Below are 26,746 nucleotides of genomic sequence, written 5' to 3'. Positions count from 1 at the left end.
CCACACAGGCTAACAGTGAGAAGCTCTTCTGTTTCACACCATCCTTGCTGTATCAACCTCTCTGCCCTTTTTGTGTCAATCCCAATGCCCAGCCCAACCCCGCGTCCCCTCAAGACCTGCTGGAGTGAGCGGTAGCAGGAAAACAGCAGCATACAAAGAGTGGGGAGACCCCAGGAGATATCCTGGTCCCTGTCACAGCAACTGAACGCAACTTGCCACTTCTGCACAAGCATCCTCACCACCTCCAGTCTTTTTCCCAACTCACTGTCACCACTCACTCACATCTGGAGAGGAGATTCCCCAGGGTGAAAATGGAAATGGGGAGGTGGAGACAGTAAGCAGCACATCTAAAGGGAACACAATATGAAGAGCTTTGGGGAGCATCAAGGGTTACATCCACAACCTCTCTCCTCCCTAAAAATTACTGCTCCCCCTTAATCACATAAACACAGCTATGCATTTGGAGCAAATGAAGTCGGCAAAAACAAAAACAGAAAGGGAGCTAAAGCTATGTGGAGTGTGATGATGCCCCAGGCTCTGCCTCCAGAGCAGAAAGGAAAGAGGATATGGGAAAGAAATGTAGCTCTGAAGATGGGAATCTTCTAGAAGCAAAGAAGAGACTATCTCGCTAACTCTTCTGCAAAGGCCTACAGGCTATTCAATCTCAGGTCAATAGATGGACAAGGGCCTTGTGATGGTTCCCCTGCATCCCCCATGATTTGATTACTGACACTGCTACTCATTTACATAAGGCTGAAAGTCCCCTTCTCTCCCTGCTGTCACTAGAGGGGGAAAAAAGCAAAGCTGGGACTTTTTAGCGCTTGAATAGCAATCGCTGAAAAGCAGCAAAGACACCAGTGCAAGCATATCTGACCACAGAACTGAAATGGACCCCTATATCCAAACCAAATCCTTGCAGCCTTGCCAGAAAACCCAGTCAGAAAGTGTCCATAATGAGTTACTCCGCCCCCTACCTCCATCCATCCCTGCTGCCAAACTCAGAGTGGGTTTAAAAGGCAAAACAAGGAAAAAACAAATTGCCCAAGCAATTGAGGGCATCAACACTGCCAGAAGTCCCCACTCAGAGATCAGATGCAAGAAAGTGCTGGGCACACACTTGTATACACATGCACACATTTGCATACACACACATGCAGCAGCAGAAAGAGGATCCCAACCACTCCTGACAGTCTGACCTGCAGAAAAATCCATTCCTAACCTCTGTCCTGGAAAGCAACTTAATTGAGCCTGTCAGACAGACACACTAAGGCAACACAACATCCGAGCAAGGTTTAACAGCACTAACCCCACCTGTGCTCTCTATTCAGCAGTGGTTTTGTAGCCATGGCCGAAGTCTGACATCTCAGAAAAAGGAAATATAAACCTTCCCTACCCTCTCCCCCGCCATGCTAGTGATCGTACCAGACAGCCACTTTCAGCAGTCACATCACAGCAGCAAAAGCCCTGGCATTTATCACTTCACCAGCTACCAACAGCACAGGTCAGCAGCTCCTCTCCATCCTGTTCAACCCCATGGCCATAGCCCCAAACCCAGTAGTTTTATAAGGATAGGCCCTTTGGCTGCCCTCCAGGGATGCCCCCATGGAGCTTTACATCAAGGCACAAGGGAGCAGGATGTGGTGCCCATGCTGCAGATGATGTCAGAAGCAGAGACAAGCAGTACTGTTGGAACTGTTTTTTTTTTGTTTTGTTTTGTTTTTTTTTAGTACACACACACATTTGATAAGAGGGTAACAACCTTTGCTTTTAAAGGCACCCTTCCAATCCTGCCTTAATCACACAGACAGGGCTTCTTCACTGCATTCTGCAGTTGCTGGGAAGCACAGGCTACTGCAGAAAACACCAACAAGCAGGATTCCACACCAGGAGCCCACAGGATGCAAGGACTGGTATGAATTTGCAAAGCCCCTGGTGACTGAGGCTGGCTTGGCCCAAAAACCACGTCCCTCCTGTGCCACCACAGCAGCACACACCTCCAGTTCAAGGCAAGAGAGAAGGCATTTTCTGACATCTCCTCATTGCAATTAGTCCCTGATACACTGGGCTGATTGCTCTTCAGGGCACACTGCGGTGCTTCAAACAACAAGGCCTGGCAAGTACCAGGAGAGCAAGTTTATTACCAAGTTACTGGGCTGACTTATGCAATTTGAGCTATGATTAGAGGGTTTAAATAAATTTTGTATCAGTACATTTTTCAAACCACTATGTGATTCCTAGGAGCTTCAAGGTATGCACTTCATACACAGACAAATAAACCAAGTAAGCTGCCTATATTAGGTCATTATAAACAACAACATATCTCTGCATAACTGACAAGAAAATTCTACTTTCCAAGAGCAGTTTGAGGTTTTACAGATCTTGAACACCCTTCAAATCAGTTCTACATTATCCCATCTAAATTTTTTTTTAAATGTAACTAAGAAGTGGTACTATATGATTTTGCAGACCAACCTGTACCACTTGATTTCTGAACCCAGCCATTGACACAGGTTCTAGTAAGGCTCTGGACAACTGCAGAAATTCACATGCTTGCTTGAATGTGCAGGACTAGGACTGCAATTTAGTAAAAGATTAAATTTACTTTAAATCAGTGCCCCATTCTTTTAAAGATTCCTAACACCGTGTGTGCTTTTCATGAGTTTCCAGCTGTAGACACTTGTTCTCTTTGAGAAAAATGAATAAAAATTAGTTTCAACATTTTTTTTTTTCACTAGGAAAAAAAGCTGACCAAGCATGTGGCTTCTTTGCAGCACAGCCTGGAATTGCAGACTTTTCCCCAAAATCAGAGGTGGCCAGGGCTCAGCATAAGCCAATCTGGTGTGGGACATCCTCCTGGTGTACCATGCTGTCGATGGGACAGGTCAGGGCTCTAGCATTAAACAGGGCTGTAGGCTGGCACCATGTCACACCGGGCATGGACACATAGGTTCTCCAGAACTGGATCAGACACCAGAGTTGCAGCCAGGTGGGTTGGTGGAAGGAAGCAAGCAAGCCAGCCCAGGACTAGAGGAGATGCCAGAACTGCAGCCTGGGGCACAGGTGCATTATTGGCACCTTGAGGATGCTCAGGACTGGACCATCAAGGAAGGTGCTGCTCTTGGTGGGGACAAGAGTGAGGACACAGGAGAGCTCACCCAGCATTGTAGGTGCACTGTGATAGACCCCAGCAAGCCCAGCTGGTCTCCTCATACCCCAGCCAAGGCCACCGTGCCTACCCAGAAACAACCACAGGCAAGCACTGAAGCTCCTTGTGAGACAGCATCCCCCTCACTCCCTTGATGGCTGTGGATGTCCTGACCCTGCATCAGCCAGATCCACAGCCTGAAAACACTCCCAAGGCAGCAAAAAGGGGAGATTTTGAAAGCTAAAACATGAAACAAGTTGGCATAATCCCCTTTATAATAGGCATTGTCAGATTGATCCAGGCTTCACAAGGCAAACCCCTTAGATGTGGCAGATCAAAGCTGCTTCTTTGTCCCCCTGACTCCCCTTTTGAGATATTCACTACCAGATCTCCTGGCAAGGCATGTGTGCATCTTCTGGCGCATCGAGGTGGTCACTGTTTAGACACAGCTTTCTAGTGAGATCTGCAGGGAAACTGCTTTTCCCCACCTTCCTGCTGCAGTCAGGGCCAAGGCTTTCCCAAACAGGTACTGCACCCTTGTCCGGCCAGCCTGGTGCAAGCACCCTGGCAGTGGGCAGGCAACCCAGTGCCATGCCCAGACTTCATCCCTGCCTGCCTCCCAGCTCACCTGGGAGAGGATGGTGGCACCAGACCTTCACTGACAGGCATGCACTGCTGCCCTTCTGAGTAAGCTCACATCACTGGCCACGGCATTAAACTATTTTGTTATTTAATGGAGAGAGGAATAAATATTCTCAGCCCCTTGCAGGCAGTGGGCAGCTCCCTCCTGCCTGAGGCTGGGTGCCTGCCCAGACCTCAGGGATGGGGCAGTGCTGGCTGGGGGACAGTTGCTCAGAAGGTGTCCTTAAAATATAAAAGGGAAGGGGAGCAAAGATGGAGCTCTTGGATTCCCTTTGCAGTGCTCTCAATTAAAAGTTTCTTTGCAGGTAGGGTGTTGAGAAAAGAATGTGATTAAGGATTTCTTTCCACTGATAGAGAAGCTTACGTGTCAGAGTTAAAACACTGAGGGGTAAACGAGATGGAGGGTCAGCAGACCCCCTTCCTTCTTTGAGATAATAAATCCTCAGTCACTAGCCCAAATCTAAGATCAGGAGCTCTGCAATAGCACACAGAAACAACTGACAATTTACATAGCAGCCTTCTAAGTGACAGGGACACAGAACCAGTAGCAACCCCCAGATCAATGAGATAAACACCTCCTATTAGCAGAGAGAAAATGCATAACAAGTTCTGCTTCAGCTGTTTACCATTTTTCTTTGCAATAATTTGCAGGGAAATTAAATATACATTTGGGGTTTTCTTCTTTTTGGCTATTTATTTTTTCAAAACCACCAGTACTTGTCACAGAGCTGCTATTACCAAGAAGCAAAAGGTAACCATCAAGAGGGTTACAAAAACCAATACTGGCAGAAAATATGCCTGATAATTGCCAGTCAACAAGGTCTAACATTATTTCTGTTTCTCTTCTAATTCTTCTGGTTCCACCCCACTCCACCCTGACTCCAGCCAACAGTTTCCAGTGATGTACAGAAGATGATGCATTTTGCTGAATTAAAGTACATCCTATTCGATGTCCCTTTTCAGGATGTTGCACATGCAATTGAAATGCAATTACAACCATAAACAAAACAAGAAATGACAACTTAGGAAACCTGAATCCAAGACCAAACGCTTGCTTTGGAAAAAAAAAAAAAAAAAAAACAAAAAAAAACAAACAATATACCAAACCCAAGAAGACCCTAAAACAGTGAGAAGGTTTTAGGAAAAGTTACATATTCACAAGTCTCAGGCAGTTACCTCTCCAGGGAGGAGATTTTGTAACCCTCCCTCTTTCCCACCATCCTTCCCCATCATAACAAAACAAACCAGGGCTAAATTTGAAATTCCTGGAATTATTCACACTCCTTGTATCATTTACAGTCATGTATAAAGAGCTGCTGATTATCTGTGAGATACACATTCCCTGCTGCAATTGCTCATGGTCATGAACTCCTGGACACACAGTTGCTCCCTTTCTGCCACCACCACTGCCCAAAACACACACCAAAATCAATTACTGCTACTTGTTGGGTAAACCGAGTCAGTTTCACATACATGGGCACTGCACTCGCACATACACATACCACCGGACATGCACAGAGAACCAACTTTCCTCTCTGGAAAGACAGAATTATTCACATTACAGACATGTCTACCCTCAGCTTTTACTTCTGCTAGAGAGGAAACAGGTACAAAACAGAACAGGAATGATGCAGGTACACGGGTGGGCGCAAGTTTTCTATTAAAAGGACAGCAAAATGAGACAGACAAGGTTAGCCAGGTGTGCATGCGTCTCACCTACCTTTGCATGGAAAAGAAATCTCCGAGGGAGAAGTCTCCAAGTCAGAGAAGCAAAATAAAATAATAATGAAGATGCTTTGAAAAAATTCCCCCACCAAGATTAAAAAAAAAAGGCCCCCCCACCTCCCCCCCTTGCACACAGGCACACTCACACGCAGACACACACACCTCGGTGCCCGGGGTGGGGAGAACTGGAGAAAAAAAGATCAGGATCAGCTGAGTGATGGGGAGCAAAGAACCTGCCGGCGAGAAGCGGGGACTTGTGTTAGATCCGTGCCTGCAAGGACTGAGCGTGTGCAGGAAGGAGATGGTTTAAAAGGAGAATACATGGTAAGAAATTGTGGCTGCTCAGGCTGGAGTCTGAAGCTCTAGAGTCAGAGCAAACAAAAAGAGGTTAAAACAAAGGACCTCTTCCTTCACAGGAGGGCTTGGAGGGGTTTTGCCTCTGTTTTTCCAGGTGAGTGGTGTTAAGAAGTGACAGAAGCTTCCTTCCAAAAAGACCAGAGAGAGGGTCAAAATAATTGCAGGATGCTGGAGGTGTGGGTGGGGGCAAGGTAAGCTATTCCATGGTGGGAAAGTGAGGAGGAAGGGCTGGTGTGTGGTTTCTGTCTGTCTCGCTCTCTCTCTGTCTCATGGTATGTTCACCAACAGCTTATGGAGCAAACTGCACAGAGAGAGAGAATAACTGTACAGGCAGAGAGGGAGAGTGAAACACCGTCCTTACAGTGACACCAAATGTCTTTAGGGGAACCTACAATTAGAGGCACAGAATGCAGGGATTCTTACAACACAGGAGGAAAGGCAGAAATCTCCTTGCACACCATCACACACCTGCATCCATGGTGGGGTCTCAGGGCAGCTGGTTTGCCCCTTCCTTCAGCCCACTCATCCTTCGTTTTCTGGTGGACACTGGCTTCAGCATGCTTGCCTTTCCTTGAACTTTTAAGGATGTGTCCCTCCGCAGGTCACAGATCAAGCAGGTTAGAGAATTATCATTTAGGAAGAGTTAAAAAAACAAACAACCCTCCCCCAAAAGTCCTTCCTTCAAAACCAATCCCTCCTCTCCGCCCCACCCTACTTCCCAGATCTGTTACTGGCACTCAGGGGGTGGGAACAACTCTCTGCAAATTAGTTTCCCATGGTGTTTTGTGAAGCCAGGGGGAAATGAGAGGGATGGATAACGTGCAGGAATCCCACCTTCCAATGGCTAGAACAGAGTACAGCCTCCCCGAGCCTTATCCAATGGAGGGCCAGCACAGCCATCTGCCCCCGCTGGTCCCATTCTGTGGCTGAGCAGCCCTACCCCATGAGCACTGACCCCTCATTCTTGAAGCATCAACCTTCAGTTTTCCTACTGGGCATCCCAAGTCTGCTCTGGGAAAGAGACACTACAGGAAACCATCACACTCCTCAAGGCTTTTCATGGGATTTTCCTGTTCAGACCAATAAAATTCCACATGTTACAAGACATGGAGACATTCCTGCCTCCTTGCAGGGTTCCACAAAGCCTCTCCAAACTTTCCTCACCAAGACGATGTCCACTCCAGCTGTCACAGACTTTGCAGTGCATGGCTAGCACAGCTGGGTCAAGGTAATTAACACATCTAAATTACAAATGGCTGGGAAACCAAGCACTTTCATCATACTGAGAAACAGACCCTTGGATGTTAACTCTCCACAGAAAGGCAATGGAGCAAGCACACCTTCTGGTAAAGTCAGGACCACTCTGACTTTACCTTAAGGTAGGTCACATGTATTCACCACCTAGGGTGAAAAATATCCTATAAATATCCTCTCTTCTGCAATTTACCTCCACGTGGCTTGGGTTTGCTGTACCAGGGACTTGAGGCAGAAGTCAAGGAGTCTCTCGCCACTTACACCACATAAGCCAGGCTCCTTGGAGCTTGAGCAACATGGTTGGCACCATCACTGTCTCTCACAAGGCCTTTAAAAGACTTTGGAACAAAAACAATGGCTGTCCACTTTTAATGAAACACTTTTATGTTTTTTTAAAGTGTCTAATCTTGTTACCTCTCCTGAAAGGTAAACTCATCTCTTAGAGGATCCTCAGGCTGCTCCAGAAGTGCTAAAAAAGAAAAGAGCAGTCTTATACACAACAGGAATGTTGTGAGCATCGAAAGTTGCATGATTAACAGCTTCCATGAAAAGCAGCTCTTCCTCAGACAAGTCCAGCGTGCCTTTTTTCATAGCTTCTGACCAGGGCTGCAGTTCCATGGTGTACCCATGCACCTTCCACAAGCTGCAAAGAGATTTTATTACAGGATAATAATTTTCTGTGGTGGTCAGACCTCTCCCTGCCCAGGGTCAGAGGCTGTTTGTATGGGAGCTGTGCAAGACACCATCTCTCATAACCTTCAGCCCCACAGATGGTTGTGCTTACCCTGAGTTCATTGTCCTGCATGAACTGGAAGGCTCCCATCAGCAGCAGGGAGCCCATCCACAACAGGAAGCCCTTGAAAGGGAAGGATTTTGTGACATACCAACTGCAGCTTCTCAGTGTGATGGGGATGTGGTGCTGGGCACAACCACTGACCCACAGTAGAGTTTGGGGTGATAGCAAAACTGTGTAAGTGTCCCAAAAGCTGGCTGAGGCAGATGCCCAAACAGATCTCTAGACAATCTCTCTAACTACTCAGGTGTCAGGCTACTCCTTCCTCAACCAATTCTGGGCAGTCCCCTAAAGATTTACTCCTCCCTAAGGGCCCCACTAGCACCACACAGTGAACATGCAGCAATCACAGGCACTCGCATTCCACACACACACACCTACCTACATATGCCTTCCCCATTCCTGCAAACAGAGGAGGGGCTGGCTGACCTTTTAGTCCTCTCTGCTAGCAGGTCCACTCTGTGCTGCCAAGGTTAATCTCCTTGGCTTCTTCCTCACCAGCCACAAGACACTCACTACTCCCTCTCCTCATAAAAGTCATCTATTATTCCTTCCCAAGAAATAGAAGGGCTTCAATTCTGTCCCAGAAATGATGAATCCGAGCATTATATGATTTCAGATGCCTGTAATTCACCAACAAGCCCCTTCAGGGGAAACAGGGAAAAATGCAATTGAATTTATTCATGCATGAATATCAAATGAGAAAAAGAGAATGAGGAGGGCAGGAGAGAGAGGGTGAGGCAGGGTGGAGAAACAGGGCAGTAAGGAGAAGCGAGAGAAGCAAAACATTAAAGGGAGATGAAGAGTACATGCAGAGGGGCACAGGAGGACAGAGGCACATAAACACACACTCAGGACAATCTGGGGGTCATCTCTCATGTCTTCATCCTAGGGTCGTATCTGTTTGCCTTCCAGGACATCCATAGCACAGGGATAAAGAGGCACTTGAACTCTCACTCAGATAAACCCTCCAAATTGCTAGAGCATGCAACAAGCCTGGAAGGAAGGGAGAGGAAAAGGGGCTGGGTGGGGAAATGGAGTCATGCCATTTAACACGTCACAGATTTGGAGCTGATGAAAAGAGCAAGCCCAGGGCAGCTTATGCACCACAGCAGAGCCCCCTCATCTCCACACCCCTCCCCATCCATATATTCTGGGGGGGATTTCCATGGGCTTCCTGGTACATACACCACAGGCATCCCTCCAGAGCAGCAAGTCCAAGCCTTGGGCTGGGAAACTGTTGCCCTCCCTGAGAAAGGCCCTCCTCTCCACCATCCACAAGGGAAGGGACTGAAGATGGTCTCCTTGTCCTGCAGCTCACAGTAGTCACAGGGCTCCATCTTCCACCCCGGTGCACTTTCAGAGACTTTTGTCATCTGCCCCGAGTGATACAGGTGGGATTGCTTGGAAGTGACCTGGGGGTAGATCACACCAGATGTGAGCATGGCACAAGCTGGTCCTACCATCCAGAGCATTTCCAAGAGTCTCCCTCTGTTCTTTCCATGATTTTTGAGAGGAACAGAAAAGTCCACATTGTTCCTGTCATTACCTGAGCCAGCAGCACTGACTGGTGAGTTAGTAAGGAAAGTATGTGATTCACTGTAGCTGCTTAAGAAGGTGGACCAGGGGAGAGGGAAAGAACAGTAAAGGGGGAGCCATATCAAAGCAGAGACAGCAGAGATAGCTTGGTGAGATGCAGCCCTCCCCTCTGCAGGTTTGCAGGTGGCTGTGGGCTGAGCCCACCAGGCAGCAACCTACACTGGATTTAAAGGCATCTTCTAGCCAAGTCTCACAGGCATCATCTTACCTCCTGCCAGGCTGAGCCAGCCCCAGCCCTTCTTTGACAGCCCTGACTGCAGATCCTGCTCCCCTGCATGGCACATGGGAGCCAAACACAGGGAATCCTGCTGTGGCCACAGGAGTGGCTGCACAGCCCATTCCATCCTCCAGATCATCTGCACAGTGCACAAAACCCCTTGGAGCTGGGTCCACTGTGTGCCCAAATTAGCCATGGCTGCGTGATGTCTAAGCTCATCCCCAGGCATGCAGCAAGGAAGAGGAGCAGTCAGACAGAAAGCAATATTTGCCACAGTGCTCCCAGGTAGGGCATCAGGTCCTGCATGTGTTGCTGTTGTGGGTTTATGTTTACTGCTTCCAGGAGACAGTGCCCAGCTTTTTCCACATCCTTCAAAATAGAAAGAGAAAAATAAAATGAGAGAGAGTGTGTAAGCTCTGACGTGAACCTAACTTTAGATCCAAGGGCTGATGACTCACTCCACTGGGGGAGAAGTGGCTGAGCTGGCTGTAGGTTTCTGTTTATATACCTCACTGAGCTAAATATGTAGACTGAGAAGTTCTTCTGTTCTGGCCCAACAGCTTCAATCTGCATTTTATCCATCTAAATCTTAATGTTCCCTTCCCTACTAAATCTCTCTCTTTTTCCCCCAGCATTGCCTTCCTAATCCCCTTTATGCTGGCTTTGTTGTAGGAAATTGAAGAAACACATGTCCCCACCTTCCACTCTGGTGTTTATGGTTAGACTGACAGGGGATTTCTGGGAAATGATTCAGTGTTGTGGCTCTTAAGCACAGCTCCTCACACAGATCTGCCAATGCATTCCAGACCAGGCCCAGTGCTTCCAGCCACGGTGCTGGCAGTCAGATCCTGTGATGCCTCCTGATCTGCTAGTCCTGATAGCTACACAGCTCACAGGTTGAGCACCAGCTCCCTCCCAGGGATCCCTTGTCCCATTGCTCCAGCATGGAGCTCTACTCCTGACCCCACCCATGTGTTCCAGGGCTGGCAAGGTGCTGTCTTCTCCAGCCCATCACCCTGTGGCATGAGGTCACTTTGCCATCATGCCTCAGGCCCTAGCTGTCACACCTTCAGGTGCTCCATGAAGAAAGGCTGACAGCCATTGCCAGCTATTGTCCACTTCTGAGACCAGAAAACAGATTTTGTCATCAGCAAGAGGTAGTTCTATGAGACCTCCACAAGCCTTTTCACTTGCCAGAGCATGGCTGGCACTCCCAGCACTGTCCCTCACACCTGGGCTCGTACCTTGCACATTTATGGCACGATGGTGCCATGGTCACTCTCCCATTTGCCAATCATCATGTTTCAGACACGGGCTGCAAACTGTCCATCAGCAGCACAGGAGGTCACTATGGATCTGTAATATCCTAAAGTTGGAATATCCTCATCCCTTCTCATCTGAAACAGCAAAGAAGGGGATGGTAAAAAAAAAAAGCTCAGAAAGAGGCAAGAGAGAAATTATAAATTAATCCCTCCAGCAGAGAAGAGAAACAAAGACCATGCAAGAGAAAAGGAATCTCCGCCCCTAAAGGGCAACTCTGAACTATGGTGGCAGACAAGTTTCTAGATAAGAAACAAAGACCATTTACAAAAAGGTGGTTTTATGAAAAGTAACAGTGGAGAAGAAAAGCATAAGAGTACGTATTTGACTGAGAGATCTCCAAGCTGTTGACATAACAGCTCAGTCCAAGAAAGGAAGATCACCTTTGCAGTTTAAGCAGATGCTGGGAAGAAGAGCACTGTGTTCAAAAGCCCTCTATGAATCTTCTCTAGATGTAAGTCTGTGGGACTCAATGGTGAAACCTGGATCTGACGTTCCCCAAGGCATCCTTTAGGTTAGGACCTATACTGTGGTAGGTCAGTCTCTAAGGGACAGTCTCATACAGTACCTATTTGTCATCTTGCTCCAAACCTTCTCATCTTCACTCAAAATATTAGAGAGTTGATTTCCCAGCAAGTGTCAAAGCTGAGCCATTCTGATCTGCTTCACCCCACTGATCATCCAAAGGACAGCCTGGAGAGTCTGAACATTCTCCATGCAAGAAGGACCAGCACTTCATTTGGAGAGCATAAGCAATCTAACAAGTGTGTTTGCAAAATGCCTGTTGAAGGACAGGCTCTGTTTAGGCTGAGGTCAACAACATCCAAAAGATCCAATACTCTCTTGGCTCAGCTGTGCTCCTTGGCTGTGTCAGGCAGCCTCCATCTGCCCTCACACAGCCAGAGGGAGGCCAGAACAGGCAAGTGGTGCCCTCTGCTCAGCAGCTACTCCAGGAAGCAGAGAAAAAGGCAGCAAGAGCTAGGGAGCACTTCAGGGTAGACTACAGTCTCCTTTCAGGCGTGTTCACAACTCCTTTAAAAAAAACAAAAAAAAACAACAACAACAACAACAAAAAAGATAAAAAATCTGTACCTCAGATAATAGATAGTCCTTCTCATCACCCATCCATCCCTTTGGCCTTACCTCTTGGAGACTCTATGACATGTTCTGCACAGCTGCTTTGTCTCACCTGGCTTTGGAGCCAGGGCAAACATCTGCACTCAGCTGAGTGACAAGGAGCAGCAATGGGTCAAAAACCAAGAGGACTGCTAGGGCCAGTAAGAGTAAAGGAGGAAGATTTAGAAAGGCAAAATAAAAAGAAAGGCAATTTTGTGGTCTGCCACCTCATGATGGGTTTGCACAATGTAGCCTGGGCCAAGAAGTCCTGGGACCAAGGGCAGAAGTGGAAAAGCGCTGAGGTGGAAGTCTATATGGTTTAAGATCAACAGAAAGCAAGACCCATTCACCTTTGCTACAGCTCAGGAAAGGCATGACCTTGACTGAGACATTGCTTTTCCTGAGAGCAACAAAAGCCCAGGCAAGGCAGTAGATAACTCCCAGCACAAATGATAGAGGACACCTAAACAACTGATGGAATCAACCTTTTTCCATCATACTGTGCCCTCTGGCAGAGAAGCTATGGACTAAAGGAACAAAACAATATAGGAATGAAAAGGAAAATGTGCTTTTTGTTGTAGGACTCACCACTGCAGTGGAGGGGTAGCTGCAAAGATGCCTTTTCTGAATCAAAAGCATAAACTGGCACAACATGAAAGGTTTGAGACTCACCTGCTCTCCAACATAAGTGAAAATTCATATCATCCAATGATCCTTATTCTGGGCTCTGGAGCAGGAAGAAACAAGATCAAATCCCCAGGACATATGCTTAAAGGAACCTTTCCCATTGGGGTGACTACCTCCCCAACATTCTCTCTTTCCAGCTCTATCTGTAGCACGGTGAATGCTGATTTCTCCCTCATCAGGGGGAATATGCCCTTCCAGGAACTTGATGCTACCAGCAAGGAATTTTCCAGGTCTAGAGATTGCTGATATACTTTCTCTTCTATTGTTGAAGTATAAAACAAGGCATCTCCTCCAGCATCTTTCAGCCGAAGAAATGTGATGCAAGCACTTAGTTCTCGTCTTCGGAACAAGAAAACTGAGGTCCAGAGAAAGAAGATGATCCATTCAAGATCACCCTGCAGAGCAGATGCAAATCTAGGTCTGCCCAGTCCCAGCTCAGCACACACAGAGTTGTCAAGGCTGCTCTACCAGCAGCCACCTGGGAGATCCCCTGGACACCAAATATCATCAAATGGAAACCAAATCTGACACTTCAAGGGGAGGTCACTGCCATGGGGAGGGTGAGGAAGGTATTTCCTGCCAAACTTTGTCACACAGCTGTGTTTTTCACTGGGATAAGTGGTTTAATTTTTCTGTGAAGGGAGGGTATGGGCAGAAATTCAGATCTTGGAGTAGATCAGCTAAACCAATGTGGCATACCCCGTGCTTCTAACTCTTCCCAAGTTCCACAGTCCTCTTGAGTATATTTTCTAAATAAGAAAGGAAATAGAAGAGACAGAAAGATATAAATATTGGAGGCTAAATTTGAGCTACAGCAGTGCCTGAGGGAGAAAACAAAACAAAATAAAAAACAAAAAAATAATCAGAGAACACTTTATCAGATGCAAGGTTAGGAAGGGACAGGGGTTATGGTTAATAATAAGCCAGTTTGCTGTTCTGCTCCCAGGCTAGAGCCCAGTCTCTCACTCCCCTCCCCCAGCTCCCCTATCGCTCCCATCCCGTTTCCCACCCTCCCTGTCGCTCACTCTTTCTGCTCCATCACTTCGTGTCAGGCTGGAGATTTGATGCAAGGCTCCTGCCTCCTCCCATGGTTTCACACCCCTGGCACAGCCGTCAGCACGGGCACACCACTCCCCGGGCCCACCCATCCCCCTGCCAGCCCTCTACCATGGGCTGGGAAGGGAGTGCTTGGAGCACACCAAGCCTGGAAGGGAGAGTTCTGCACTGGCCAACGATGGAGCAAGGAGAACAGGTCTGTCTGAGCACCCAGGGCTGCACAGGACAGCCAGGGCTGAAGGACATGCACAGAGCCACCACTGTCAGCCAAACCTGTTTGTCCTGCTGATACAGCTGCTCCAGTGTTGGTACCCAGGCAGTATCTGCACGGCACTGTAGTGTGCCTTATATGCATCCAAGGGCTGCTCAGGAGGCCCAGGCAAGGACAGCAGGGTTTATTTCCAGCTTACAGAACAAGCATGCCTCTTGTCACCCTACCCTGCCCTCTCTGATGTACAGACTTTGAGGGGAAAAGCCTTCTTCCACCCTGAAGCCCACTGGGACATGAGGTCAGACCCAGCAATGTGCAGAGCAAGCTGGTGCTAGTGGGTTGGACAGGAAGGAAAGGACTTCAGCATTTTAAACTGAGATGAAGAGTAAGAAGAGTTATATGTGAAACAACTCCCCAAAATACACCAAGATGACACCCACAAAATACTTTGTCTGCACGCAGACAGAAAAAATATGTGGCTTCTTCTTCCATCAGTACTCCAGAGCCACCATTTCAAAGAGGAAATGCCTTGATGTAAACTGGGCAGCAAGGCAAGGGCCCCAAACTGGCCATGAGCATTTCAGAAATGCTTATTCTCATCTGCAAACCAAGAGAGCACATCATCCTCCCTAGCTAAAAGGCTGCCACACAGCTCCAGGGAGAAGGCTGCTCATCTAAGACCCGTGGCTACTGATTGGCCCATCAAGCTTACTAACTGGGGCACTCCAAGCCAAATACAGAGCTCTCAGGAGCCAGCCCTGAAGTGGGATGGAGCCATTGTCAGCCAGAAAGCTGCTGTGCCATAGCAGGCACAGACTCTGTCTTCCACTCCCTTCCAGCCTCCCTGCTGTCATCAGTTCCTGGTGACTCTCCTCATTTCCCTTCCCTGGCCACCATGGGTCTGAAAAGTAGCCAGGCAGAGAGTTCAGATACTGTGAAAGCCACCAGGGTCAGGAGGCCTGTCTATGCCTAGAAATGCCCTCCAGCACTCACATACCTGCCTACACTTGTTCACAAGCACTCAAGCCAGAACAGGTCAGTCTGTGCCCACACAGGGACATCTTCCCATGCAGACATCACTGGTGGCAGAATGTCTCTCAGGCAAATGCAGCCAGAGACAGGCAGGACTGCCTGCCCAAGGGGAAGCATCAGGCAGGGCTTAGGCTACCTGCATTTTCCTCCCAGCTAGGGCACAGACAGGCTGGGCATCTCTGTGTGAGTCACCTTCCCCTCTGTGCAGAGGGTAATATCTCAATCATTTTGCTGAAGTGTGTTGGAGCCCAAGGCTGAAATGCAGCCTGTAGGAGCCAAGTGCTTATTATATGTCCTGAGCACACGCTCACTGCTTCTGTATGCGTCATCGTGTATGAGCTGAACTTTCAGCAGCGAGGGAAACGAGGGAGGGAGAGAGGGGAGAGAGGACAGGTGACATTTCAGCTGTGTGCAGCGGGAGCAGAAGTGGTGAAGAGGTGCAGGCAGGTGGCTCCCAAAATACAAGTGCCAGCTAAGGCTCTCACAGCCAGTGGGGTGAGATCCCAAGGAAGAAAGCAGCATAAGGAAAAGCAAGCAGGGAGGGATTAATTTTCAAAGCTGGGAACTGCAGCATCAGGGAGATGAGACCACAGCTGAGGAGAAGACTTCAGCCATGGCAGGTAGGCAGAGCCTACAGCCATAAGTACTGGAATACTGTGTTTGGGTCTGAGGCCCCCAGCATAAGACACAGACCCACTCAAGCAGGTCCAGAGGAGAGCCACAAAGATGACCCAAGGGCTGAAGCAGTCCCTCTGTGTGGAAAGGCTGAGAGTTGGAGTTGTTCAGCTTACAGCAAAAGGCTCCAGAGAGAATTTACATCAACTTTCCAGTACTTAAAGAGGTCTTTCCCTACTTAAAAAAAATTGGGAGGGACTCTTTACCATGGACCATAGTGATAGGACAAGGAGTAATGGCTTTAAACATAAGGAGGATAAATTTAGATTAGATACTAAGAAGCAATTATTTTCTGTGAGGGTGCTGAGCTACTGAAATAGGTTGCTCAGAGAAGCTGTGACACCCCACATTCCTGTGAGTGTCCAAGGCCAGGCTCAATGGGTCTCTCAACAACCTGGCCCAGTGGAAGGTCTCCCCTCCGAGAGAACTAGATGATCTTTAAGGCCCTTCCAACACCAACCATTCTATAATTCCATAAGTGGGAAAAAAGAGGATGAAGGTAAGAAGAGGTGCTTGAAGGAAATGAGATATCAGAGGAGAATGAGTTTCTGCTAGCCCATATAACAGACAGGTGGAATAAAAAGCTGTGGGGATAAAAAACTGGAACAGCAAGATTGGCAAAATCTTGCTATATCATTTTCATAGGCTGTTTTGCACCCTGGATGGAGAAGACAAAATTGTGACAATGCAGATATGTTGGCTGAGGGGACCTAAAGGTTGATTTTGAAGGCAGCCACCCAGGGAAAGCTCATCTGTTTGCTGACTGCAGGCAGTAGAGTGGGTTTTCACTGCTGAGATGGTTTTCCAACCAGCATGGGAGCTTGCACAGAATGAATTGAAAGGTTCTCCGCCCCCTAAATCAACACTACAGACACGTTCAAAAGGAGACACACACACACATAAAATCAGTTTTCCTTTAGACACCTTTTTGGCTCATATCTGAGCCAAGGCTTAGCTAGAATTAATTGCCTTAGTGAACAGCAATGAACTCCAATCCAAGCCTTGCGAGGCAAATCTGATGAATGACTTCAGTTGTCTCAGAAAATGACATGCAGTCAAAGCCATATTTGAGGAGTGAAGGATAGCATGCCTCTCTGTAAGGACTTACAGCTCCACAGGCAATAGACAGGTTTTCTTCCATCATTTTGAGAGTGATGGGGGAGGAGAGCACAGCACTCCTCCAAATAGCTGGGAGAATCAAGCCACCATGAGCAGAGATGCAGAAAGCATGACCTACCTGAAAGCTACTGAGCAAAATGAAGCTGTTCAGACTACAGAAGATTGAGAAGGAATGCAATAACCATCCTCAGGTGCATATAAATTTGCTAAAAAAGGAGAAGAGCTCTCATTTCTTAGTGCCCACAGTGGACAGAAGCAACAATGAACTTACATTGCAGTACAGGGCATTTAGTGGTGAGGAGGGCAAGGTGTGCAACGCTGACTGCCTGGGGATCATCCTGCACTTCAGGGCTTTGAAACCAGACCAGCCTAAACCTCTTGGGAATAATGCAAGCATTCATCATCCTGGGATGAACACGAAGTCAGTGACATCCTGAGGACACAGCCAGACCTGTCTTCTGTGGGTGTCTAAACCCAAATGGCCTATGGGCACCACCACGATCAAGTGTTGCTGTTGTGGTGCTTTTCATGGAGAAACAGCAGCTGTTTCTCCCCTGGCCATTTCTTCCTGAGCAATACCCATTTATTTTGTCTTCCTGTGAGTCTCACAGAGCCCAGCATGTGTTTGCAACACTTTGTGAATAATAACACTCATATATCTCCAGCAAAATAAAAAACTGGGTCAGCTAAGGCATATGCCTGTGTACATGAGGAGCAGCCAATGCATCTGCCAATGAGCTCTACAGTGCTGCAAAATCCAACCCACCAGGCCCACAGGGGCTATAAGGCAGTGTGCCTCCATAGGGGAATGAGGGGAAAGATCATCTATAACTGGGAACACACAACCATTTTTGTGACATTTCACAGGTGAAATTATGAATAAATCAGGACCTGAGAGAGGGTTCTAACAAATTGCTCATACTAATATCCTGGCCACTGGAAGAGAGGGAGGGAATGTGCAATTACCCCAGCTCCAGAAGCTGCCTCCAGTGCCATCAGCTTGTGTGCATACATATCAGAAAGGGCTAGGTGCAAATAAACCAAAGACATGTACCTACCTACTGTAGTGCACAGGAGGGTGGCTAAGGAGGAACATTCAGAAGGAAAAAATTAGTCAGAAATGTAGGAGAAGAGCAGAGACAAGACAAGAGCACATCACACCGCAATACAGAGACTTTTTTAACCCAGAGGAATTTAGAAAGAAACCAGAGGCCTGGCTCACAAGCTGGAGCAGGCTCCACACAAGTGATCAGAAGGTCACAGGCCCCTGAACCCATATGCTTCTCCACTGGCTGCAGTCCATGCATGTAGATGCCAAAGCAACTACATTGCATTGGAGAGAAGCTAAGCTTGGGATGCTTGTCAAGATACAAAAATGAGGAATCTTTGCTCTGTCCCTTCCCAGTGAGCAGGACCTTCAGCCACCTCATGTGCACATGCACAGCTGTCCCTCTTGGGCAAAAATCCAGGCTGAAGTCACACTCTGTTAGAGACAAAGATGTTTGCTGAAGGAAGGCAACCAAAATGGAGAGAGAAAAAACCTCAGCAATGGGAGTCACAGGCAGGAGCTGCCCAGCTGGCCATTTTTCTTGCCATATTTTACAAAACCCTAGTGAGCAGCAGTGGGTTCCCTGAAAATGCTGTGCTGTGTGATCTCAGCATGACCCCACATCCTGCACATTAATGTACAGCCTGGAGAAGACAGAGAGCTGAGTGATGTTGCCCACCACCTCTCAATCATCCCTGATCACCTCAGTGAAACTGGCTTAGGCCAGTCCCCTCCCCAAGACATGGATGGGAGACAGGAAAGGGCAATTGCCAATTTCAATGCATCCAGCAATAATCAGGATGGCAAGGATGTACAGAGCACAAAATCAGGCAGCAGCAGTACGCAGGCAGGGAACTGGAAATAATTACTATGATACTGTAACCAGAAAACACAAGGCCAAGCTATTTACCATACTAATTAGTGTTTACCCCTGTTTATGACTGCACATGGCAGTGGGATTGGAGGCCTGATTGGAGGTGTAAATGCTTAAAGGAACAAGCTCTGGATATTAGAATTAGACACCAGGTCAAGGGAAAGTTTCTGCTGAGCAAAGGACAGGGAGAGCTAAGCCATGCATCCCTCTCTCCCTGTACCAGAGAGTTGGAGTTGCTGAAAGGAAAACCCAGATGGTCCTTCCAAAGCACAGCTATGGGGAAGTACCCAGAGATTGCTACATGCTATTTATCTGCTAATGCATCTCCATATCTTCATTTCCCTCAGGTCTTTTTCACCTACACTGTTTCTCTTGGATGCTGCAACCAGATTAAAGATTTCCCTGAAGTGTTCCTTAATGTTCCTCCTTCTAAACTGAGTCTGTTTCAACACAATAAGACACAATTTTCCCTATATTACAGCAGAGTTATTTTTCCAAGGCAGTTTTCCCACATTTTCCCCATCCAACATATTTTTCTTCTTTATTTCTGAACAGATTCAGAGAGTAGAGGCACAGGAGAAAGGGAGGAATCTGCCACAGTTTGCCTGGCCGGCACTGACAAAGGTGAACATTAGGATGAAGATTCAGGAGTTTATAGTAGGACCCCCTGCTTCACCACTCCCTTCTGTGTGATCTCCCACTGGGATGTTCTGCCCAGAAGCAGTCAGTCAACCTCTGCTGCCTGTCCTCACTGCTGCCTGCAACAAAGCTGCCTTGACAACAGCAAGAGGTAGCTAAAATACTTCCCCAACCATTTTTTAATTTGTTTAATACTATAGGCTATGTCGTAGGGAAATAAGTCTCTGGAGGTGCTGCTCATGCTAAGGAAAAGTCTGAGTGTTCAGGCTCTGGGCACTGCTGATCTTTCCAAGCTTGGGTCTATCACTCCATCCTGCAGGGGCTGATTCACTCTTCCCTTGCACCACTCATCGCCCACAGAGTCTCCCCCCAAGAGAAGCCCTGCAGTCTGGTCTTGTCTCTGCCTCTTGCACTTTATTCTTCAGCTCAAGGATTAAAACAGTGCCTGCCTCTGTCCTGTGAAGCTCTCTCCCAAAATAAAATCAAGAAGCAGTATTGGCCCCAATCTGTCCCTGTCTCTTCCCTCCATGCCACATTACCAGATGCTCTCAAGGAGCTTGACACGTCCTATTTGCTTCCATCGAGGATGTGATATCTGAAAACCCTTGGGACACAATGGCTTTCCAGTCTGGAGAATTTGCCTCCCCCTCTGCATCAGATGTGTCAGAGCAGCATTTCATTTACCTTTTCCAGTGATTTTTGTCGGTCTAGTTATTATTGAGGACATTTAACCCACTCCTGGGCAAATCCCTGGAAGTCAAACAAGTTGTGGTGAGGGGGAACCACTGCGAGGGAAACAGTCTTAAAGTAAGACAGACTCCAAGCAGGCACTGACCCTTTGGTGCACAAAAAATGATCCCACCTCAGGTGATTCTGTCCCCTGCAAAGGCCTGTGGGCACCCTGCCTGCCACCAGCATGGGTGGCTGTGCACTATAGCCATGTCACTCTCCCTAGCTCTCCCAGTATCAGCACCCTGCACTGCTGTGCTGAGGAGCCATGGCAACCATGGCCACCTCAACACAGTTTCTAAACACAGCCATGGCCAAATCATTGGTGCCTATCTGGGAAAGGCATTTAATTCATAGATAAAAAATAACTGACAAAATCTATTTTAATCTGTTTGTCTGATGATCTGCTTCTTTCCTCTATCCTCTTCATCCAGGATAATGTCCTTATTTGCCCAGTGCCCAGACTTTCAGGCTTCTCACCCATATTGTCCTCACCATCATCATTGCACCAAAGGATTCCACCACACACCCCTCACAGTCCAGACACGTGAGATACTGCCATCATCAAAGGAAAATAAACTTTTCAAGGGGAAAAAGTGACTACATCAAAACCTCACTCTCATCCTTCAAAGAAGGCTACTATAAGCTGCAAACTCTAAACTCCAGTGCTCCAAAGTCTCCCCTTCTCCACGCTCTTGTCACTTTGACAGACACCTGTAATGCCTCCTCTACACCACTGCCCTTCCAACCAGTGCTCCCATAATGCCAGAAGACACCACAAGTGCATCTGCATTTACATTTTGGCCACAGGCAAGGGTAAACCAGAGCTGCTCACAGTGTTTACCCTGGCTCTTGTACAGCTGCACGAGGGAGCCAAGCGACTCCTCCATTGCCACCAGTCTGTATATAACACACCCTGACACACAGCAGCTGTCGGCCCCATGGACCATGGCAGGAATTGCACACCCATATGTTGGCAGCTCAAGCAGAGCAGAGTCACACCTTGGCCTGTGGGATGCAAGGGGCAGCTCATTGACTCTCCCAGAACACACATCCTCCCTGGCAGACGATGCTCCTGGAGATTCCTGGTGTCCAATTGCTGCACCAGGGGCAAGTGCTCAGTGTCATTTGTTCCTAATCCTGTGTGCATCTCGTAGCATCGGCACAGCTGGTTTAATAGCCAATCTCTGCTGGGAGGCAGCTTAGGGAGGAGAGGGAGAGAGAAAGAGAGGAGGGAGGGGGAAAACAAGCAAAACAAAAAGAGAGCAACGTGAATAGGAGCCCATAAAACAGAACAACACTGCCAGGCAGAGCAGCAGCTGAATTGGTTGTGACAGGCAGACCCTCTCTGCACCTGGGATTCAAACACAAGCTTATTTTCCTGGTTTCTTTGAGAGACAATGAGTCCTGACTACCTGCCAACGTGTATCCAGGACATGCCACCAGGAGAAAAGGGGCCCCAGGTGCTCCTGACCCACATGGCTGACACAGTTACGAAGGCTGAGGTCACAGGTTACGTTTCTCAGAGACAAGCAGCAAGGAGCTTAGAGGGAAAAGAAAAAACAACTGAGCAACAGCAGAAACCAAAGATCCAAAACAATGCACCTGTCATGACTCCTGGAGTTCCCAGAGGATCCAGGACAGCTTTGCCTCCTGCACAGCTGCTGTACTGCTCATCTGAGGGCAGCTGTGTGCAATGTGTGCCTTCAGACAGACACATTTCTTCCCCAAGTCCCAGCAGGTGCACAAGTAAAGACATTCACTGTCTTTCCTCAGCCTGACAGCTTGCTGAGGGGCCATGAAGGACATATTTCCAGAGAGGTAAGGTCAAGCTGTGCCAGGTCTCTTGACAAGCAAGCTACACTCTCAGCAGCACATCAGGACAAGGGTATCAAAACCAGCTGCTCATGTTCACCCATAAGGGACCAATAGAGGATCTCTTGAAGACCAATTTCACCCTAGAGCACAGCTCCCCTTCCCAGAGCTGGCAGCTGGTGAACAACCTCCAAACGAGGGGCCATCAGACAGCACTTTTAGCCTCCCTTCCTGGGAAGGAGCAGAGCAGCTCATGCCACATCTCCTGGTAAGACAACCAGCCATTCCTGTGCCCACACAAAGGTTCCTCCTATGACTCAGCACCTCCCCCTGCCTCCTCCTCATCAAACCACCTGCACACTCCTCACTGTTGCAACAGGCCAAGTAGCTGCTTCCAATTAAAAGCTGCTGTTCTCACTAGTTTTTAATAAGAAAAAAGTAATTGAAATTTAATTTAGTCAATGACCAAACAACAGGGCGTGAAAATGAGCCAGCATTGGCTCAGGTTCTATTAGGAATGAGCTTGAACCAAGAGCTGTGGGAGAGGATGGGGGAGCTGCCTGGGGTAGCTGAGGGGGATCCGTACAGGAGGGTTCGAATCAGGGTCTCTCAATTCACCACATCTGCCAACCAGATTCCTTCCCCAGCATTAGATGCAAAGCCTCCAGGCACCCTCCTTCAGTGATCCCCATACTCCAGTAAAAACTTCCCTTCCCATTCCATCCCCACAGCCTGTGAGCAGTGCCTCTTCCCAGCATTGCTGCAGCTGGAGTCCTGTCAGAGTTGGCAGCCACAGGCCAGTCAGCACAAACTGCTGGCTGAGAGAAAGGGGGAGAAGCAGAGGAGTCCTGGGGGCCCGAGAACAAGACAGGACTCGTGAGTCATCCCCTGCATACCCACAGCCCCCGCTGGCTACTGCCGAGCTCCAGGAAGATGCTGAATATTCGATGAAGAGTTTTTTTTTTTAGATCTGCTGAAAATGGCAAGGGAAACTCCACTGACAATGTTTTAAAAAAATAAAAAAAGGAAAGATCACAATCTCATCGCCACAGCCAGTCTTGCACCTTCCCTGAGGATATGTTAGAACAGCCAGGGGTGTGAGAGGAAAGCAGCCCATGGTGATCTGCTTCTGGCAGAGGGAAGGGAGGATGAGGGAATGGCTGCTTGAGGGTGCAGTGTTGCCATCCCCACCAGTCTGGATGTGTGCAGATGCACAAGCAGCTTGGGTTTGCAGGTGAAGGGGCAGAGCACATGCTGAGAGAAAGCATCATCACCTGGCTCTGATGCCTCTGCTTGAGATCTCCACATCTCTGCCCTGGTTGCTACTAGAAGACCTCACTTGGAAAGGCAAGGTTAAATATGAAATTTTGCAATGCCAACCTGTACAGCAAGGACAAGGGTCACAGGCTGTTTTCACATGAATCATTACAGAAGTGTGGAGTGACATGGGGTCAGTTTGCTCATCCTCAAATCAGTGCGGCAAAAACCACCTCTTGCTAATGTTAGCAAAGTGGGCATTTACTCCTTATCTTGGAAAGCTCCTTCACATCAGTTGACACAGGGTTAAATCTTCCCAGTCAGTAAAACCTCAGCCCAGTAAGAGAGGAAGTTTCTGTTGTACCTTGGTGTGACTGTCAGGAGATGTGGCACAAACAATCCCTTCTAATGCAGAGTTCTTGGCTAGGGAGGTGGAGAGGAGGGTGGGAGTCAGGAATTGCAGGCAGGGATGTAGAGCAGAGATTCTGGGCTGAAGCCCCTCAGCTCATCATCAGAGGAAACAGAGTGCCACCAGAATGGTGCCAGGGGAAGTACTCAGCGCAGCTGAGGGAGGGGAGGATACCTCTGTGTGTGAAGGAACAGAATGCAGAGATTTACAGAAATTATAGACATTTTCTTTTCTCCCACTCTCCTCCGCCCTGTCATTTTCTCTTCTCCACTTTTTCTTCTGGTCCCTGTCTCACCTTCTGTCTTTCCCTCTGTAATCACTCGTTGGCAAATCTTCCCCAAAACACAGTTATTTCGAATGTGTGTTCCTCTACAATCCTTACAATATTTTCTCTCTCAGTCTCAGTTATCTTCCTTGCCGGTGAAGCTGATCAGCGTAATGATGATAATACTGAACATGGTGAAATGGTTTCTTTCACACCAAAACCAATTATTCAATGCTCTGCTTTCAGGTACCAGCCACTTTCATGCCTCTCCTTGTCACTTCAGATGCAGAAACTCAAATACCACCTTTTTTATTCCCCTCTACCATCTTCTCCACTTGGAAAGGAAGGACATTATCATACATTTTTAATCTGCTCCTTGAGAAAGCCTGAGATGTAAAATGGACTATTTTAGTCCTATCCCTCATTTCCAGTCAGATGTCACTTTTGGGAAAGCCCATCTCCTCAAGTTAACAGCTTGCCTAGCATGGAAGTAGCAAGTGATATATTCCTTGTCCTCCTGGCATCCAGACCTTCGCCCAGACCCCACCCCATCACTCTTGTGCTCGCTGCACAGACATAACTCCCCCAGTGAAGAAGCTGGTGGTCCACAGTAGGGTCCTGCTTTTCCCAGTAAAAGAAGCAGACAGATTATTTCTGCTTGTGATTCATCCTAGAAGAGAGAACAGTGTGGGCTTCCCATTTCACTGTGCGTCACAAAACCTGCCCCCAGTGGGAGCCCACAGAATGACTGGTGTCAAGAGGCATCTCAGGATGCCTCCAATCCATGTTCATGTTCAAAGCACGGCTAAGTTCAAGGCCACAGCAGGTAGCTCAGAACCTTGTTTGCTTGAGTTTTGAGTATCTCAAAGGAGGCAGACTCCAAAATACCTCTGGGTCACCATCACACATTGGATCCACCCTCATGTTTACGGTTTTCCTTCATACAGAGCTGAAGTTTTGCAAGTTGCAACTTGTCTTTGCTGCCTATTGGCCTTGAGGCGCACCCCTGGGAAGAGTCTAGCTCCATTTTCTCTACACACATCCCCCATTGCCTCATCAGTCAGATCCCCCCTAAATTGCTTTCCTCCAGGCTAAACAAAGCCAGCACTCTCAGCATCTCCTTACATGTTATGTGCTACAACTCCTTAGTTATCTTCATGGCCCTCCACTGAAGCCACTCCAGTTTGCCACTCTCCGTCTCACAGTGGAGAGGCAGTACCCGAGTCTACCTCTCCTTGTTTGGGATCTCCCTAGGTTAAACTAAGCTCTGCTCTAAACATTTCCTCCTTATTTTACTGTTAAATGGATGATAACCAGCCTCAAGCTATCCAAGTCAACCATATTCAATAGAAACTGCAGTTTGGACCACCAGGTTCATAGACTCTATCTAGATTTTACTATCAGCAAATCAGATTCCCAGTGCACAGGAAAAAAATCCCGACAAAACCAGTATGAGGTATCAGATTTTGTAAACCTCTTATCATCAGGGATGGGGAGCCAGAAAACAGACCTACTCTTGTCTTTCCTGCCCAGCTGTCACTGCTGTTTAGGAAATAACTCACCATGCTTTATTTATCATCAAAATATTCAGTCAACAGCCAAAAGAGAAAGGCACATTTTTCCTCTGTAAAATGTACTCAGCCTTGTCTCAATCTCTCTCAGCATTCACTTCCACCCAGAATCCTAAAACCCCTCCACTTGATTCTTAAACAGGAGGGAGACAAGCTTCAGGAGTTCCATCTGTACTTGGTAAAGGGAGGAGGAAGACACAGATTCACACCATCTTGACATAAAAACAAACAGAGAAAGGAGCAGGGCCCCAAGACAGCAGCATTGAGAAGACTCTACTCATCCTGGATGACTGACATTGAGAACTCACTGTAGAAGGACATTGCCAGTGCAGGCAGCTTGAGTGGGCATTTAACTGGAGGTGAGTGGGTTTAGAAGCATAGATGGCATTTAAGCCCTCCAGTAACTGTGGCAGCATCCAAGGGCTTCCAGGTGAATATTTGTGAAGTCCTTCTTTCCTGCAAGATACCTCAAAAGAAGCATCACATGGAGGGAGGTCAAAGGGAAGGATTCACCTCCTTCTGACACCTTTGCAATAGCTCTTCCACTTTGGTGGGAGTTACCTGGTGACCCACACACATTTGCCCTGTTAGAACACTCTGTGAAGAACTTCAGTGATGCCTCAAATTATCTAGGGAGAAAGTGCCACTGTCCCTGGGGTGGGGCACTGTATTTCAATTATGTGGAGATATTTGAGAGTGATTTTGAGTGAGATGCACAGTCCCACCTATTCTAATTCCCCTCCCTCAAGCTCCTGTTGCCATGGCAATGGTACTGACAATTTCAACGCATAAAACCAAATTTGCATTTTAATGGAACATAATTAGAATGCTGAGATAAACGATTCTTCCTTGATAAAAGGTAACATAAACACCACATCTCAAAAATATGCTCTACCAACAATTATTGCACATACAACACACACAGAGCTGGGCTGTGGGAACTGGGAAGTTGATTTCAGTTCCTTCATGCCTAGCTGGGAAATTTTAAATCCACCACAAAACCCCACAGTTTCCAGAACAACATGTTAGAGTTGCCAGATGTTTGCTGCAAAGTGACTCTATCACCTCCTGGCTAATGTCCTCCCATGCAGTGCTCCCAGGTCCAGGCAGGGTCAGCCCCTATCTGCTGTCCCACACTGGACCCTGAGATACTCTCTCTGTATGCTGACAGCTCCCAGGGGCTCAGTAGCC

The 26,746-nt window shown here is 47.8% G+C and overlaps 1 protein-coding gene and 1 long non-coding RNA gene across 9 annotated transcripts in view; both read right to left on the bottom strand.

Annotated features, from left to right (window-relative positions):
- Positions 1–6,956, bottom strand: part of CACNA1I (calcium voltage-gated channel subunit alpha1 I) — a 164,507-nt gene extending 157,551 nt beyond the window's left edge. For 2 of the 8 annotated variants that reach the window (XM_068191300.1, XM_068191303.1), the window contains exon 1: positions 5,508–6,946. The gene's annotated coding sequence lies outside the window, so the exon portion shown is untranslated. Of the gene's footprint in view, positions 1–5,507 lie in introns of all 8 variants that reach the window. The other 6 variants (XM_068191296.1, XM_068191302.1, XM_068191298.1 and 3 more) reach the window with 5 other exon arrangements.
- A 2,873-nt stretch (positions 6,957–9,829) lies between these two features.
- Positions 9,830–13,818, bottom strand: LOC137474608 (uncharacterized). Its single transcript, XR_010999419.1, has 2 exons — positions 11,436–13,818; positions 9,830–10,101 (listed from the first exon to the last, which is right to left on the bottom strand). It is a non-coding gene; the product is annotated as an uncharacterized lncRNA (long non-coding RNA).
- Between the last annotated feature and the right edge of the window lie 12,928 nt (positions 13,819–26,746).

Source organism: Anomalospiza imberbis, chromosome 5, assembly GCF_031753505.1.
Source record: "Anomalospiza imberbis isolate Cuckoo-Finch-1a 21T00152 chromosome 5, ASM3175350v1, whole genome shotgun sequence".
Classification (NCBI taxonomy): domain Eukaryota; kingdom Metazoa; phylum Chordata; class Aves; order Passeriformes; family Viduidae; genus Anomalospiza; species Anomalospiza imberbis.
Note: the sequence above shows the minus strand (reverse complement) of the source record. Positions and strands in the feature narration are given on the sequence as shown.